The following is an 18,514-nucleotide window of genomic DNA, read 5'->3' as shown; positions in this document are numbered from 1 at the left end:
TTGACTAAGATGAAGTATAGCATGTTAAACTGAGTTTGATTTAGACGAATTTACATGCAATTATTTTAAGTTTCAAAGATCTTTTGCCAAATGCTCATTCCACAATCCTTCATGCACTCATCCATCACACAAAGACATTTTGATATGAGATTAATATTTTAACTTTTCTTCAAAGCCTTTTTGTGAGCAGCCATGTGTGAGACACTTTGAGGGCAGGTATTTCAGAGCAGCTCAGGAAAAGTGATAAAAAGGACCAACTAGCTCATCCTAGACTTTCAGATTTCTCTTGAAACATTCCTCCTCAGCTTTTCCTTGCCATACTGTTCAACTGATACTCTATGATGCCATATTGCTACACCTTTGAGGGAGTGTATAGAACAAGGCTAACCTCTAAGAATATCTGTAAAAGATTACTTTGATTAAGCGGAAACACCTACAATTATGGGTGGAATCCTGCCATGATTAGGGGATCCAGGACTGTATGAACCAGAGCAGGCAAGCTGAGCACCAGCATGCGTTGTGTCTTTCCTGCCACATGGACTGGCGACTGTACTTATGAGCTAAGTCAAAGCCTGTCTTCATTTAGATGCTTGGGTCAGAGTATTTTATCAAAAGCAATGGTAAGCAACTAAGGAACTCTCCCAATGGCCATGCTGGACCTTACAGTCTTCCATTGTAGGGTTTATCGAGACTTGTCTTTTGTCCATCTTCTGCATCACAAACTCTGAGAAATTAGGCAATTTACTTGTCTTACTCATATTAGTATTGTCTGTGTCTAAAATATAGAGGATACTCTATGAAAAAATGAATGAGAGATCCTGCAGCTGATTTTAGCCAAAGACCAGTAAGTGAAAACTCATAAATAATGTAATGATATAAGTAATCATGTGCTTCAGTAAAAGGCAAATGACTAAATCTCTGAGGCTTAAGGGAATGCTCTTCAGTGATACAAGGTATCAGTCTCATGAAAGAGCCAACCATTCTGTAAGGACAAAGTAAAATAGCTATATCTAGACACAAGAGCAGGTAGCAACTCACATAGATGAGTTAGATACTCATGCAGTAAGAACTGAATAAGCACAGGGACAGATCAGCTAATTTTACTTAGGTAAGAAAGGACTAAATTTGACATGGGTATTAGTTGTCAGTTTGGAATACTCTCTGCAATGAACAGTCCACATAAGCATGAAAGTTAAAAATAACCTAAAAGGATAAATATGTAATGGCAGTATGGAATACAAACTTTCTTTCTTCCCCCCTCTCTCTCTCTTTCTCTCTTATAAATTAATTTATTTTTTACATTCCATATTCTATTCCCCACCCCCCATCCACCCTCTGATTGCTCCACATCCCACACCTCCTCCCCACTTCCATGTGGATGCCCCCACCTCCCACCCCACTTGAGCTCTAAACTCCCTGGGGCCTCCAGTCTCTTGAGGGTTAGGTGCATCATCTCTGATTGAACACAGATCTGGCAGTCCTCTACTGTATGTGTGTTGGGGGCCTCATATCAGCTGTTATATGCTGCCTGTTTGGTGGTCCAGCATTTGAGAGATCTTGGGGGTCCAGATTAATTGAAATTTCTGGTATTCCTACAGGATCACTGTTCTCAGCTTCTTTCAGCCTTCTCTAATTCAACAACATGAGTCAGCTGCTTCTGTCCATTGGTTGGTTGAAAATATCTGTATCTGACTTTTTCAGCTGCTTGTTGGGTCTTTTGGAGGGCAGTCATGATAGGTCCCTTTTTGTGAGCACTTCATAGCCTCAGTAATAGTGTCAGGTCTTGGGACCTCTCCTTGAGCTGGATCCTGATCCCGCTTTGGGCCTGTTGCTAGACTTTCTTTTCCTCAGGCTCCTCTCCATTTCCATCCCTATAATTCTTTCAGAAAGGAACAATTATGGGCCAGAGATGTGGCTGTGGGATGGCAACTCCATCCCTTACTTGATGTCCTGTCTTCCTGCTGGAGGTGAGCTCTATAAATTCTCTCTCCCTACTGCTGGACATTTCATCTAAAGTCTGTCCCCTCGATTCCTGAGAGTCTCTTACCTCCCAGGTCTCTGGTGCATTCTGGAAGCCCCCCCCCCAACATCCTATTTCCTGAAGTTGTTTGTTTCCATTATTTCTGCTGGCCCTCAGGGCTTCATTGATTTTCTCTCACCCAATACCAGATCAGGTTTTCCTCTTCCTCTTCAACTCCCCTCCCATCCACTTTCTCTCCCAGGTCTATCCCTCCCTCCTCACTTGTGATTGCTTTCTTCTCCCTCCCAAGTGTGACTGAGGCATCCTTACTTGGGCACTTCAGCTTGTTGACCTTTTTGAATTCTGTGAACTGTATCTTGCATATTGCTATACCACTCTTGGGAATATACCCAAAAGACGCCCCACCATGCCACAGGAGCACATGTTCCACTATGTTCATAGGGGCCTTATTTGTGATAGCCAGAAGCTGGAAACAACCTAGATGTCCCACAACAGAAGAATGGATACAGAAAATGTGGTTCATTTACACAATGGAATACTACTTAGCTATTAAGAATGAGGACATCCTGAGTTTTGCAGGTAAATAGATGGATCTAGAATATATCATCCTAAGTGAGGTAACTCAGATCCAAAAAGACGTGCATGGTATGTGCTCACTAATAAGTGGATATTAGCATAAAAAAAGTACAAAATGGAATACAAACTTAAACTCAGTACTCCTAAGTCTTATAATCCTACTTAGAAGATGGAGGCAGGAGGATCTGGAGTTCAGGGCCAGCCTTGAATACATAATGTGTTCAGGGACAACCTAGACTACAGGAGACTTTGTCTCAAATTAAATAAACAAATGACTTATATGTGTTACATTCCTATTAACCATAGGCAAAGAATCCCAGTTAATCCTTAAACTACCAGCAATCACCATTTGTCAAGTAAACTTTTGATAAAGCTCTCTGAAACTCATTGGTAAAAGTCACACCTGTAAAAGAATAACCTGGTCTTCTTACTGATGGTATGGTGGTTACGGGAGAATAAACTGAAGCACAGACACACTAAACGCTAAGAGGTTTTCAGAACTTTTGGCATTCCCATATAATTTCAATATTAAATATACATATCTTTATATTTAGCTATCCTTTGTCAGCATAAGTATTTTGATGTGACTAAGTGAGGGACCTTAGTCTTCCCAGAGTTGATGAGATTTCTCTTTTTTAAGTTAAAGCACACCTATAATGATATCAGTCCTTGCATCCAGAGAGACTCATCATGAGGGTTTCATACATTTCAGGTACCACCCTAACACCTTGAATATCCTTAAGGCAAAACCAATCAGCTAATCCATGTGTATTTTAATGTATGCATTCACTAAAAGGTTCATTTTTTTAAAAAAAAATTCTAATGAAATTTTCAAGTTATAGGTTTATTATATTTTTTAAAACTTTCAAAAGTTTAAAAAAATAATAGTCTTTGAAGTGCCTTTGAGGCACTTATCTACATTTATAAATCTAGCAAGTATAAGTTTTCTTAGAGGAATGATTTGTGAAGGGCATGAATATCTATCATAGCCCATATTGTGCAATTGCTGTGTTCACATCACAGGGAAGATAAACAGAGTGGCTAACAGGCTAGTGTATGATGTAGTTCAATCAATTTTAAAAGTACGTAGTGCTTTTACTTTTTGAAAAACTTAATTTTCTATTGAAAATTCACTTAATAGCATTAGAGATAATCCTGAATGGTGGTAAGCATGCTGCCAATGCCCTGAGCTATTGAAGTAAGGACTCACAATGCTGTTCCTGAAATAACTAATGAGTGCGGAATAAGCAAAACACACCAGTTTCTCAATCTAGTTACTTTCAAGTCTGAATTGGCTCATCAGGGGAGCTTGCAAATTGCTAATTGCTTGCAAATTTTAATTGCTTTAGTGTTGAATAGTCTTGACCCATCAGAACCCAACTTGATAATGTGAAACTTTAAAAAGACAAAAATAGGATTATCTTATGTGTGACTAAACTTTAAGGACACTCATATGTCAGTCACTCTTGATTGACTATGAGTAGTATAGTCAAAGTCAACCATCCTTCCCCACATCACACATGTGATGGTAAGGCCAAGGTACAGCCTCTATACTGTACACCTCTAGCTGCCATTGTGTGCAGTTTTCGTTATTCTCAATCTATGTCTAATCTGACACTTGTGCCTTGTCATTCATCTGAAACTGGAGACAAGTAATTCGTCAGGATCGTTGGTTTTACTTTTGGATTGTATCTTCATAGCTTTGAATATGATGTTTTGGGCTGCTTGCACATGAGCTGTAGGAACAGGTTTCATTGCCCTTTATATCTCTTGTTACCAGTCGGACTTCCAGTAAAATTCTTCCTCTATGCTATATAATTAGATGTTACTAGTGTGTTTCACTGTCCCTAGGAATCTCAGATTTTCAAATAATGGAGATAATAAAAGACAAATTAGTTAAGCAGCTGTCAAAGTGCAGTTATATGAAGACACTGAGGTCTGATGGCTGTCTGAGGGCCTCCATCATCTTCTAGGATACAGTGGTGCTAAAGTGTGACACTGCCAAATAACTCTTGTGGAAACCAATAGGCTTCCTTCACATGCCTTACCATCTCCCTGTGACACTAAGGGAATTGTCTTCTTTGAGTTCAGTGAAAACTGTGAGGATGAAGCTTCCTCATCCTGGTTGGGTTTTTTTTTATACCATCAAAGAAATTATTTAAAGCATTTGTCAAGTTTCTGGATGGAGATGAGTTGGTATAAATCTGATCTGAGGACCACGGATAACTGAGCAATGTCTTCATGATATCTCAGTCTTTCTGGGAAGCTTCTGTGAATTTCTGTGGGTGGAGGATGGGGGCACGGAACATACCAGATGCTCAGACATGGGCATCATTACTCCTCTTTCCTCTCTCACAGCAAGCCTCCCTGGCAACACATTTGTTCTTTTGCTTTTGAGAATTACCATAAAACAGAAACAACTTGGGTGCTTTTGGCAATGCAGATAAGGAAGTGCAAGGCTAAGACATAGTTGCTCTTGGAGATACAGTTGTTGTAGGGGAGAGAGCTCTCCTGTGAACCAGCCACAGTGTGCATTCTGCAGCTGTATAGGACTCTCCTGCAGGAATTTTACCATCTAAGCTTAAAAATACCTGGAAACCCAACTGACTGTTGCCAGGAAACCCATGACTGCTGCCTGGAAAAGGAACAATTTGAGGTTCATAATAAGAGCCAATTCTAAGGAAAAAAATAATTCAAGTGGGTATGGTCCATTTGCTGCTTTGTTTCCTAGTAAAATGAAATCTTGCTAGTTATCAGTTAGAAAAAAAGTAGAATGCAGTACTGTAATTATTTAATACAAATTTGCTGAAATTATGGAAATGCTAATTTTGAAATAATTAATAAACACTTTGTACATCAACCAATCTTTTAGAGTCTTGAAAATAAAAATAGGAAATATGTGTACATAGACAGTGATCCTATACATAATTCTTTCCTACATTAAATAACAAGGAGATGAGGGCCGGAGAGATGGTTCAGTGGTTAAGAGCACTGACTACTTTTCCAAAGGACCTGAGTTCAAATCCCAGCAACCACATCATGGCTCATAACCATCCGTAATGAGATCTGATGTCTTCTTCTGGGGAGTCTGAGGACAGCTACAGTGTACATATAGTAACAAGGAGATGAATTCAGGATCTATCATGTCTGTCTCCAGCTTTAGAATCTACTTCCTCATATAGTGTCTTTTGCATCATTTCAAATCTCATGAAGCCACTACTGAGAATCTCTGGTGGAATGCAACATGAAACTCTGTCAGTAAGGTATATCATATTTTGTGTGGATGCATTCTAGATGTTCATAGATTTATTATAGTGTCTTCCATGTCCAATTCTCCCAACAATGGCTGTCACCCCATGCAACATCCATGAATCCAATAGTTGTTGAATCCATGATTCTGGATTTAGGCTTCTATTGTTCAAAACGTACTTTCATAAAGGTTCTTAAATGCTTCAATCTCTCTTATAGCTCACTGACTAAAGGTAGGAGAGGAAGAAAGGTTAATAAGAGAAGGAGGATGTGGACCTGTTTAGAAGTAGTTCTTTGGGGCATTCTGATCTTAATCATAAGGATATCACTGATCCAGTTCATTAGTGTTGCCAACACATGCATCAGCAGCAGTAGTTCATTTCAGAAGAAACCTTGATGCTCCGAGTTTGGCATGAGTCCATGGAAGTAGCTAGAAACTGCTGGAATATTACCCAAAATTCTTTGTGCATTTCTCTCTCAACAAAGTCAAGACAAGTAAAGATATACAAAGAAAGCAAGGTGAGCTAATGTCAGAGCATCATTGAAGACAAGCATCAGCAAAGCCCAATGATGAACACCAAAGAATTGCAAGGGGAACCAACGCAACAACCACATCCACTGGGTGATGGTTAGATTGATACTCTTCCCAAACATCATGTGTCCTCTCACGTGTCCACTCCAGCAAACCATCACATGGTCTTTCACCAGGCCAATTCCAAAACAACCACCATGTGTCTGCCTTCAGCAAAACATCCTTTCATAAGACAATTTTCAGAAAAACATCACATGACACAACTGAATCTCCAAAGAAACCAGAAATTTCTACTTCAGCTGTTTACCTCAGCTGGTTTTCAGTGTATGCTCGAATCCTGAAAAAGGATCTAATATAAATGAAAGCATAAATTTGTCACTGAGAGTAAAGGCAACATGCAAAGAGCCACCAGCATTTTCTTCTGTCATGTCCTTTATATAGGCTGCCAGCAGATGGTGTGGCTCGGATTTAAGATGGACCTTCCTACCTCAAAAGACCCAGATTTAGGTGAGTCTTTCCACTTCAAATCATTCAATCATGAACATCTCTCAAAGGTGTACCCAGATGATTGGGGTTTAGATAATTGCAGACTAATAAAGTTGACAACCAAGAGTAGCCATCGGAGACATCAAGTGTTCCTTATCCCACAAAATCTGTATGGAAATAATGCCTTCCATCTCTACTTTGTGCAGATTCATGCCTAATTGTGCAAACCCTGATAAAATCGATATAATTTGAAATGTGACGTTGTACTTCAGCTCCCTGAACTCCCTCTCATTACCTGAGCACAGCTACTCTTCACATTCAGTCCCAGTTCTTTTCTTTCATGAGAATCTATTTTATTCTGAAAATAGCTAAGAGGAAAAAACTGAATAGTGAAAGTTGACTCTTCAAAAGGTACAGTATACTGTGTATCTGAGGGTGCTCTGGGACCCTTTCACATGGCCCATGATGTCAAAAGTGTGTGTATGTATGTATGTATGTATGTATGTATGTATGTATATATGCTCTCTTTTTGTTTATGTTATTGCCATTTTCAGGAAGCTTGATTTCTTGGTATAAAATGAGCTATTAATGCCATAATCTTCAGATATGCAAAAATGGGAGAGGGGAGCAGGAGGGACATGATGTCTGTGAGCTCAGAAGACTCAGTGACTGACCTGTCCAATGATTAGGCTAAAACTGTGGTCTTAGGCAGACATAGCGAGTTCTCTATAATACAGGACAGAGATAAGACCCAACTGAGTAGAAATGGAGTAATCAGGAGACATTTACACTACAACTAACCTTTGCTGTTCAGGGATATCTGCAGCTCCTGCTCAGGAGTCTTCAATACACCCTTCAGATCCTCAGCAGCTCTGGGCTGGACTAGTTATAGCCTGTCTTTAGTAACTTGGGAATGGGACAAATATCCTTACTTAAGTCAGTTGGCCATATCTTTCATGTGTGAAGACCCATAAGAATCCAGTACAGTAAGCAAATATGGGAACAGTAATTCAGTGAACCAGAGTTGAGCTACTGTGTGGCCTCAAAGAGTCCTTGGACTCCGTGCCTGTTTATTGCTGTCTCATGTCTCATTTCAAGTTCCCACAGATTGCTTCCAGGGCTAGAGGTACTATCTAGTGGGGGAGTTTTTGCTTAGAAAGACTCACTCAATTCCAAGTTCTTTCCTTCCACACATCATTTTCTCCAAAATGAGTTTTCATTTTCTAATTTAAACTCAATTAAAATGAGTAATGTTTCTTAGAAATCAAACAAATTCCCTAGCTCCGTGTTTTGACTGTGTTTGCCATACCAGGCATGAAATCCCTCCTATGGAGAGGGCCTCAACTGCAATCAATTGATGATCTCCGTAAAGTCTAGCCAACAGTGTACTAGTGGGCACATCTTACCTGGCAGGTTGGTATTACAGCATGCAGTGTCCAGTGCCGGGCATGATGTTGTTTTCCTAAATAGCCATGTTGTCAAATGGTTTTTCAGATATTAATTTTTGTATTCATAGATCTGTGCAGATCCTAACTCTGCTCAGAGAAGATTCTAGGTTCAGTGGGTATTGGTCAATATAGAGACATGCTGCTGTTCATAGAGCTGAGAATAAGTAGCTGTGAGGCTCAGCCCTACACGGTCACCTAAATCAACCCCTCTTTCAGTACTCAGGAAACACTACAGAAGAGGAGCCTGAAAGCATAGAAGATCTGGAGGATGTGCAAGACTGTTGTGAAATGCTGTCTTCTTTCCACGACATGGTTCTGGTACATACAAACTCACAACAGTAGTGAGCAAAGCTTAAAAGATCCATCTAAGATTCAGGTACTTATGAATTCTACTGTGGACTGAAGGGGTTTGTGAGGTCATACCAATAGCTCAAGGAGCTATTGGCAGTTGATGGCTGTTGGGAAAAAGAGATTTACTTTTCTTTAGAAGTGTGTCTGCTGGTAGGTTCCCTGTGCCCTAGTAGATGACCACATGTCTATGCACATCTGGATGGGTAGCACCAACTGGATTTAGTGAATAGAAAACAAATACCCTTAAAGCAATGAAAAAGAAGTACATGAAGTTGAAAGAAAGTATGATATGTAATCCTGGGACAGTTGGCGATAAGGGGTGGATATGATCAAGATGTGTTATATACATGTACAAATATTTCAAAAATAAATTAAAATTTTTTTACAAAGCAAACAACTTCTAGTGACTGTAGAAATTGTTCTGGAAACAACTTCATCTAGCCTATATTACACCTTTGAGAGATGCTATTAGTGAGTATGTTTCTTAAATATATGTTAAGTTGATATATCATTAGATACCAATTATATAAATTATATGCAATTATAGCAGTTACATCATTGTCATATAACATTTATGAGTAAGAAATAATCCTAGGAGACATAAATATGCTTTTGAACACATAATTGTAGTAACCAGAGAGTCAGAGTTTTAGCTTATTTTTAGAATATCATAACAATCCTAAAATAGTCATTTCATTTCATAGAGTTCTATAAGATAGCTACAATGTTTATCTTGCTAGATTTATGTTTTATCAATGTGGGCTAGATTTAAGACATATATGTATTTGTATATATATAATTTATATTCATTGTAAATAATTGTGATGGTTTGTATATGCTTCACCTAGGGAGTGGCATTACTTAGAGGTGTGGCCTTGTTGAAGTAGGTGTGTCACTGTGGGCATGGGCTTCAAGACCGTACTCCTAGCTGCCTGGAAGCCAGTCTTCTGCTAGCAACCTTAAATGAAGATGTAGAACTCTCAGCTCCTCCTGCACCATGCCTGCCTGGATGCTGCCATTCTCCAGCCTTGATGATAATGGACTGAACCTCTGAAGCTGTAAGCCAGTCCCAATTAAATGTTGTTATTGTAAGACTGGCCTTGGTCATGGTGTCTGTTCACAGCAGTAAAACCCTAACAAGACAATAATGAAGACTTTCAAGTATATCATACATTGGAACCATCTTTATTCCATCCTGTCCCCTCCCCCTTTCCTCCTCTTCTTGTATCCTCCCTTTTTTCCCTTATCTACTTTCTCCCCTCCTGCTACTCTTTTTCCTTCCCCTAGTCTTGGTCTGCTTTCATGTCATACTCCATAAATGTAGAGTTTTGCAATAAGCATGGATGTAAAGCACCTCTATAGTATGTTGACTTGTGTCTTGTAGTGGTTTACCTGGATGATATGGGAGCTCTATTTTTTTATACATCTCCATATTGAGTTCGATAGTAGCTAGACTAATTTATGTCTACCAGTGCACAGGGGTTCCTTTCTCACTACACTATGGCCAGGTTTGTTATCATTTGTCTTCTTTATGGTAGTCATTTTGTCTGGGGTGAGATAAAATTCCAATATAGTTATAAGTTTCATTTCCCCGATAGCCAAGGATGTTGACTAACTTTTTCATGTGTGTATTTCTATTTGTATTTAATCTTGGAGAAATATCTACTCATATCAGGAGCTCATTAATTGAAATCCTCTCTGGGCTTCTGTTACTGGATGCTATGAATGGATAGGCTGATCCCTGAAGCACCACAAATGAACTTTTAACTTGAAGCCTGAAGAAATCAGAAATGGGAAGTCTGTCAGAAGTGAATCAGGATTTCTCCTTGGGAGGACACACTGGTTTAATTTGTTTCATAAGAGGGCAGGAAAGCATTCATCACATGAAAGGACTAGGTGGACATAGCAGAGCCAAGTCAAAACCCAGCAGCCCCAGACACTACTTAGGGAATGATCAGTTTAACTAAACAGAATAGAATCATGGCAAATAACAAATCTTATTAATAATAACCTTAGATGAAAATGACTGCAACTACTCAATTAAGTGATCCAGAGTTAGTGACTGGATTGAAAGGCAATATCTAATTACATGTTGTCTTAAAGAAACACACTTGCTATCGAAGACATCTAAAGATGGGGTCAAAGGTTGTAAATTAACTGATCAAGCAAATGAAAGCATAAATATTCTCATATCTGAAAAATAGCAAACTTCAAAAAAATTAGGCAGAAGAGATACAAAAGGCTCTAGATATCAATAGAGAACAATTTATCAATGATCTGTCTTGTACACTACAAACAAGTTTCTTAGTACGTTTGCCACTTTTAGTTGTGATACTATGTATCATAGCAGCAGTTGTTCACATTCCTCACAACTTTTATCTATTTGGAATGATGAAAAATGAGAATGTTTATCAGAATCATAAACCTCTTTTAATGTAACATAATTTTATCTAATGTATAAAACAAATTTATTTTAAAATTGTTTTGAATCCAAGATGAACTGATATTAATATATATAAAGAGACTAGAGGGATGGTTTAATGGTCAATAGCTCATACAGCTCTAGCAGAGAACCTGAGTTCAGGTCCCAATATTCAAAGTGGGTAGCTTATGACTACCTGTAACTCTAGATTCAAGAGATATCATGCTCTTTATCTGGACTCTGTGAGCCCCTGCATTCACACATGCATATTCACACACACACACACACACACACACACACACACACACACACACACAAATGTATGTATGTGCCCCCAATATTAAAAATAAAATAAATAATTAGAAACTATATAGCTAAAGTGTCTATCTCTGTTCTCTTAGCTCTGCTTAATAACGCCATCAATGATTTTAGCTCTGAATAATGTATTTTTATAAATAGTATCTTTTTTCAGATAGTTCTCTTCTTTTAAGTGTTTCTAAGGACAGTAAGAACAAATTAGTAATTACAAGGTTTTGTACAAATTAGATTCATATTAACTTTCCTTAAAAAGTTATGCCCAATTAATTCTGAATCATAAAAATGACAAGCACGTCTTCTCAAAATGTTATTTTGCTTGCATTCTAGAACTGACACATTACCACCTGTGACTTGGATTACTGTTTATATCCTAGAGTTGTTCAACTTTCTTTGCTGATGCCTTTTCAAATTCTTGTCTTTCCCTGGCTAACAGGAGATAGTATAGTAATGAAGTTATATTTTGCTACTATGTTTATAAAACCGTTTAAAGGATACACAGGAGAAATGTAAAATGCTACATGCTGTGTTACAATAAATATAGCTTAACTGCTTTTTATATATTATCTAAATTGTCATATTGTTTTCTTCTAATTTTTCTGCTTTTTAAAATCTACGAGACTTCTGTACTTACTTTACATAAATATGTACAATTCTGTTGTGTTAACTAACTGACATAGTTCATCAGATTTTTTTTTTACGTAGTATAATTTGCATTGCAGAATTTAGAAATCTATGTTTAGTTCCTATGTTATTATTTGACAGATAGTTGGACTTTCTTTTTTTTCAATATGAATTAATCCTTCACATTTACTAATTAAATTATTTATATTTATAGTACATTCTCTGAATAATTTTTACTATTTGTTGTTGATATGTTACATTCCTTAGGGATTTTTTCCTACAGTTTTACCAGGGTTTCTGATCTGCAATGTTTAAATAAGGTTGTGCAACAGATAACCATAGAATCCGGGTATTATACAAAGAAAGCCTTTGCTGTGCTCACAGCAATCTCCTTGGCATCCGTTCATCTGCATGAGACACAAATGTTACCTCCATAGGACTCACTCACACATCTGCAGGCTGTCTGTGTTGAGTGGTGGAGGATGCTGGGTCTTTTTTTGGGCAATCTTTGTGGTGTGGTTTCACATTGCATCATTTTATCATATTCAAAAGCCAGGTTAGACAGGCCCTTCTCAGGTGGGAACAGAAATGCAAGAAGGCAAACTTAACCACAAAACACTCTTCCATGAGCCTTCAGTCACCTTGTGCTCAGTACTTTTCTACTGGCTGCAATAAACACATGTTCTGGTCTAAATTGTAAGAGTGGTAATGGAATGAAAGCTTTTGAGACAGTCATTGATCTTACAAGATTGGGAAGATAGCTCAGCCAGTGAAATGCTTGAAGTGCTAGCATGAAGACCTGAGGTCAACCCCAAGAATTCACATTACAATCTCAGCACCAGGGTGGTAGAGACAGGAGACTCCCTGGGGCTCATTGGCTACCAGATTAGCCTGCTCCATGAGCTTTAAAGCAATGAGAGATCCTGTATCAAAATCCACAGTGAACAGTTCCCATAGAAGGATGCTGAAATTGACCTCTGACCTCCAAAAGTTTGCACACACACCCGTACATAACCACACATGTATATACACAAGTGCACACACATCACACACAAAAATAATTGAGTTTAATGTGCCATTGTAAGAAAATCCTCATAATAGAAATTTTGCTATTAGTTTTCTGAATGCTTTGTGTTACCTCACAAAACCAAATCATAAACATGCAGCGATACCATTGTGTAGACCCTTTGTCTCATTTTCATATAGTCTGATAAGTAGAATTGAGAGTTAGAGTTCAAGCAGATTTTCTTCAGATGTTTAAAATTTTGCATTTTGTTTTGCTTATGTCTCCTAAGTTGTAAGATAATGAGGGCCAATCTTTATATCTGTATATCTGTTCTTATTCCTCATGTCATCTTCCCACATCCCCAAAGTGTTCCCAATACAGACAAAAATATAAAATCTCTTATGTAGATATACAATGGAGCCAGGACTGAGAAATGTTTGTTAACACTTCAAATACTTTATGTTTAATAACTTACAGGCCAGATTGGATTATGTCTGTTAATGTAGGCTCAGGGTTTTCTGGGCCAAATTAGATATTGAATCACAAGCCGAAATCATTTTACCTATGGAAACTGAATACAAACTTACTAAAGTTGTTCTTTTACAATTATACAAAATCCAGAAACCAATATTTTTGGTCACAGAAAACCATAGTTTTCTGTGGCCACCTTTGCCCATTGTCTCCTGGCATTACCCCATGGAACCCTCTATTGTCCTCTGCAGTGTTAGAGCTGTGATTCTACAAACCACATTGTTCCGCTTCCCTTGTCTGATTGTCTTTTACAAACATTTAGTAAGGTAGGTTAGGTATTGTCCACGTGTTTATATGCATGTGTGAAAATGTTACAATGAACCTCACTGGTTGATAATTAATAATCAATAATAATTAATGTGATAATTAATAATACACTAGTGAAACCCATTATACTGTATACTTAGTACTGTGCTAGTGGGAAAGAGAGAATGGAGCTTGGTTACTTTTAGATTCCTTTACAAGTTGGTCATGTGATTACTTAAGAGTCTGCTTAGGAAGCCTTTCTGACAACAAAAATTAGCAGGAAGAGGGGAGGATTTCCCTCACCTTTGCCTTTGTCTCTAGGAATGTTTCTGCCTCAGAAGATTCAGCTTTGCCCACAAAGCCGCTTCTCTATGTTTGTAGCCCTCAGTGACTCTGTCCTATTTTTATTGTTCTCGACTCAGAATTCATTATGTCTTCCATTTTGCTTCCAAACTGCCATAAGCTATTTTCTATAGCATTGGTGCCTGGACTGTCTTTCTGTTCCCTCTTGCTCTTTCAGATTTTTCACCACCTATGTAAGAAATTTCTATGTAAGCAATCCCATTTCCTCTGATGGAATACTCAATTTGCTTCCACATACTTGGCTGGACCTTAATATACCCAGTAAATGGACACTTCTTCAGCATTCTAGGTCCTGAATTCAGAAAGGCAGGAGACTCCATGCTGTGCCCTCTGGGTTGGCATTAAGTATACTGGTCTAAAGAATGACCTGTACCGTACAGAACACAGACAACACAAATCCCTGGCATGAAAATGCATTAGCAGAAAATGCTCACAAAATGTCTAGCATATCCCACTCTTCATTGCTGAATATCGACATTTTGTCTCACACCTCCAAGTCCTGTACAACTATCATTCCAGACAGCTGTAAAAGGTTGTTTTCTAAGCCCAAACTCTCTAAAGTATCTTAGCAACCTGGCAAGGAGGCTGTTATACTGGCCCAATAAAAAGGGAGAATAATGGGAAATAATCCTCTGTATGCAGATCTATAGATAGGCAGCAGATGCAGGAGGGCCCAAGCTTCTCTGATGGATGTCGACAGGTGGGAGCCCACACAACTACCCTTATGGTCTTCTTGAGTCTAGCTTTGTACCTTCTCTTTCTCTCTCCAATAAAGATTGTTCCTCCATCTCTTCTGTCTTTAACCGTTGTCCTTATAAGAGATCCTGAGTAATGTTTTAGGAGATGTGATGTCTTAATGAGCCAAACTTGTGCAGCAAAAATTAGAAGTAATCAATGCTATGTAGTTATAATAGCAAAGAGGCATTAGTTAAGCCTACAAGATTGCTTGCAGCTAGAAAGCTAGATGATGCTAAGTGTCCTTAAGATATCTTGGCACAGTGATTGCTAGGCGTGGGCAGCGAGGGAGTGTCAAGTACTTAGTCACTTTGTGCAGTCACAAACTCTTTGACCTACCTGATTTTGAGAAGTTAGCTTTATTCAGGCCCTCCAGAGGCACATTAATGCATACTTAGTCCAAGACCATATGTGAAGGCAGTCAACAGAACATGGAGTGCACCTTAGTGAAGAACAGAGAGTTTAAACTCAATAGAGCAAAAGGAGGTTTATTTTGCAGTTGTTAAACACAACATAGCAGATGTGTTCATGCCAGTGTGCAAAGGCCTTAAAGACACTGAGTTCACAGGAAAATGTGAGCCATATTAGTATTTATTTACATTAGAGTCAGTGTATAAACAACATAATAAAGATTTTATGGAACCGTATGCAAGGAAAAAATATGCAAAATGAACGCATGCGAATGGTTGTTAATGTGGAAAAGACAAGTAAATAACAGGACTGAACAAAGCACACGAGCAAAGTGGAGTGCTCTTATTTAGACATAAAGCGATGCAGTACTGGGAAGGAAAAGTGCATGATTAGCTCAATTCTCCACAATTACTTTCCAAAAGAGCCCATAAATGTGGAATTATTATGTGAAATTATGCTACTTCCCCTTAAACCCTAAGTTACATAAGGGCATTTCCAGAAAGAGTTACAAATGTTAAAACTTAAGAGTAACTATAAGATAGAAGTGGTAATTTTACTAAAGAAATTAACATGCCCACTCAACACTGTCTTCTTTCTAAACAGTAGGTCATGGTAGTCTGAGGGTGAGTTTTATAACCTTCATCAGAGTTAGTTATCTTCTGTCTAGTTCAGTATTTTCAAAAATGTGGTAGTTCCTAGCTGACTTTATGAGGCTTGTGTAATAGTAAATTCCCAAAGTACATAAAAGTGGTTAAGTGGAAAGAGTGCAGAAGTATTGGGGTTTTAAATCTAATTTTCTGCATTAGGATCTATATTCCTTCATCCCAGTGTGTCAGATATTGAGCTAGAGACTCTCTGGAGCATTCTCAGTGGATGTGTGCACTTCATAAAATAATCTGTGTGCTTGAGAAGGGTCAACATTGTCTGCCAACCATAATGTTTAACAAAGGTTCGTAATAATGCACATTTTAAGTTTATTGATCCCATCTCTGCTTGCTTTGTGTCTGCTTCATCCTCAGTTTAAGGAGGAATAGGCTAAAAGCTCCAGGCATAATTACTGTGTTCTCTATTTTTTTGAAGCTTTGTGATTGTTGAAAGCAGATGATTAAATGCACATTTATAATAAATGCACCTTCCATCTTTTTCGACTCTTCCTTCCTCAGAACACAAAATTCTTTGTATTAAGGTGATATCACGGCTGCAGGATTGTCCTAGATTTTACAACAGAATTGAAAACACGTGCTATCTCATACAAAAAACACTTGCCTCTGGAAGGGATGACATGCCAACGCTACCCACAACTCACAGGCCCCAAATTTTCCTTCACAGGAGAACATGAGAATTACATCTGACATTGATGGGCTAGGACTGGCATTGGTATATGTTATCCATTTCCTTGGAGCAATGTAATCCTAAGGCTACAGCTAATGTCAAAGAAACTAGAAATAGAGGTCTTGCTGTGTGAATGGTTCACATTTAAAGGAAACACTAGATAACATTAAGTTTTAAAATTGATTTCTCCAAATATGCCAAAAAGAACACTTCAGTGCTTTCTTGTGTGCAAAATTATTATGCAAAAAATGAAATGGGTTTGCCACTGGGTTTTGTTTTGTTTTGTTTTGTTTTGTAGGGAACATTTAGAATTTTCTGATTTATGTATTTACTTTTTGAGCAGGGACTCTCACTAGCTCAAGCTGCCTTCTCACTCACTGTGTAGCCCAGGCTGGCCCTAAACTGATGTTATTTCTATGTCTTTGCCTCCCAAGTCCTGGTATTATAGGTTAAGCCTGTGTCTCATGTTTCATTATGTCTAATTTTCATTTTACATTGTCTTTTGCTAGCACATAGGCTTTCCCTGTGCTGGTAGCTCCCGTTCTCTCTTGTATGTTACCTAGTTTTCCATTACTGTTTATAACCTCACCTCCCTTTCATGCTACCCTCAGAGAGAGTTGATTGGTAGAGCAATGCAGCACAGCACTAACTCCCAACTCAGCTCTTCTCCTCCTCCACTCGGCTTCATAGCTCCTTTAATTCCTGCAACTAACATTTTCATTTCCTTTTAAAGATTGCATCCACATCTACATTACTAATACTCGTCTTTTGACCTTTGAGAGCTTTTATCAAGCTTGCGTGAGTAACTGAATACACATCCTGGGTTTTCCTCTCCTTGGAAGGGTTCTTCTGGTTAGAAGTTAACATCTTTTTCAGATATTTTCCTGCTCTGGATTAAAATGTGTATTTTGGAGAGGCTAAAGGCTTGATGGTACCTACCAACTGTATGGATCTAAGTAAAGGGCACCCAGGAGTTGAATGCCCAGCTCAGGAATACAGGACAATTATATATTCAGTGATTCACCTTCCCACCAGCTTAGGTGGATTTAGTCTTGGCAATTAAGTTCCCTCCTTAATACAAATCCTACATTTGGGAGCAAAAAAGGATATGGGATGGCTGCACATGGAAGCACAGTGGGTTTTCAGAGTTCTCTGCTGCATTTGCCTCTTTTTAGACGACCATGGCCCTCAGAGAATTTCTGTGGTGACAGGTTAGATGAGGACTTCAAAGCTGCACCTGTAAGAATTTGACTTCATCCTTCACTCTGACCTCTCAGAGGCATGACCCGGGTTTAATTTGTCAAGGGATCGTAGGTTTTATAGTTTTTCAAGTGTTGTGTTCTTATATCACATCATTTATTTAGGGCTAATTCAAGGTTATGAGCAAGCTAAAATCTAAATATGATTGTTTGTTTTTCATCTGTGTAGATGATCTTAAATGAAATTTTAAAGTACTAGAAATATCTTTTTTTAACTTAAACATCATTTCCTTTTTTCCTTCATCTAATCAACTTTAGGAATAACACTAGGGCACATTAGTAACCTCTTCAAGCCCCACTGCTCAGTGTGTGAAAATGGCACGGAGGGTGCTGCCATCCCTCCTGTCCCCATTCTGAAGCTCCTGTGCAGGTTGTAAAATGTCAAAGATTAAATTAAATTTAAAGTAAGCACAGTGAATAATACAAGATATATAGACATTTCTAGAGAGAGTAATAAAGGTGTTTTTATTAATCAAAAGAAATTCTTGAGAAAAAATATTAAGAAATACTCAATAAAATGATAAAAGAATGCTGAGAAAGAACTACTATATCCCTAGCCTGTTTCAGTCACTGTTTGTGTGTGATAGGAGGAGTGGTAAAGTGGAGATAGGAAGGAAGGGAGAGGGAGAGGGAGAGGGAGAGGGAGA

This window comes from Mastomys coucha, unplaced genomic scaffold, assembly GCF_008632895.1.
Source record: "Mastomys coucha isolate ucsf_1 unplaced genomic scaffold, UCSF_Mcou_1 pScaffold16, whole genome shotgun sequence".
NCBI lineage: Eukaryota > Metazoa > Chordata > Mammalia > Rodentia > Muridae > Mastomys > Mastomys coucha.
This window is presented reverse-complemented; position numbering follows the sequence as displayed.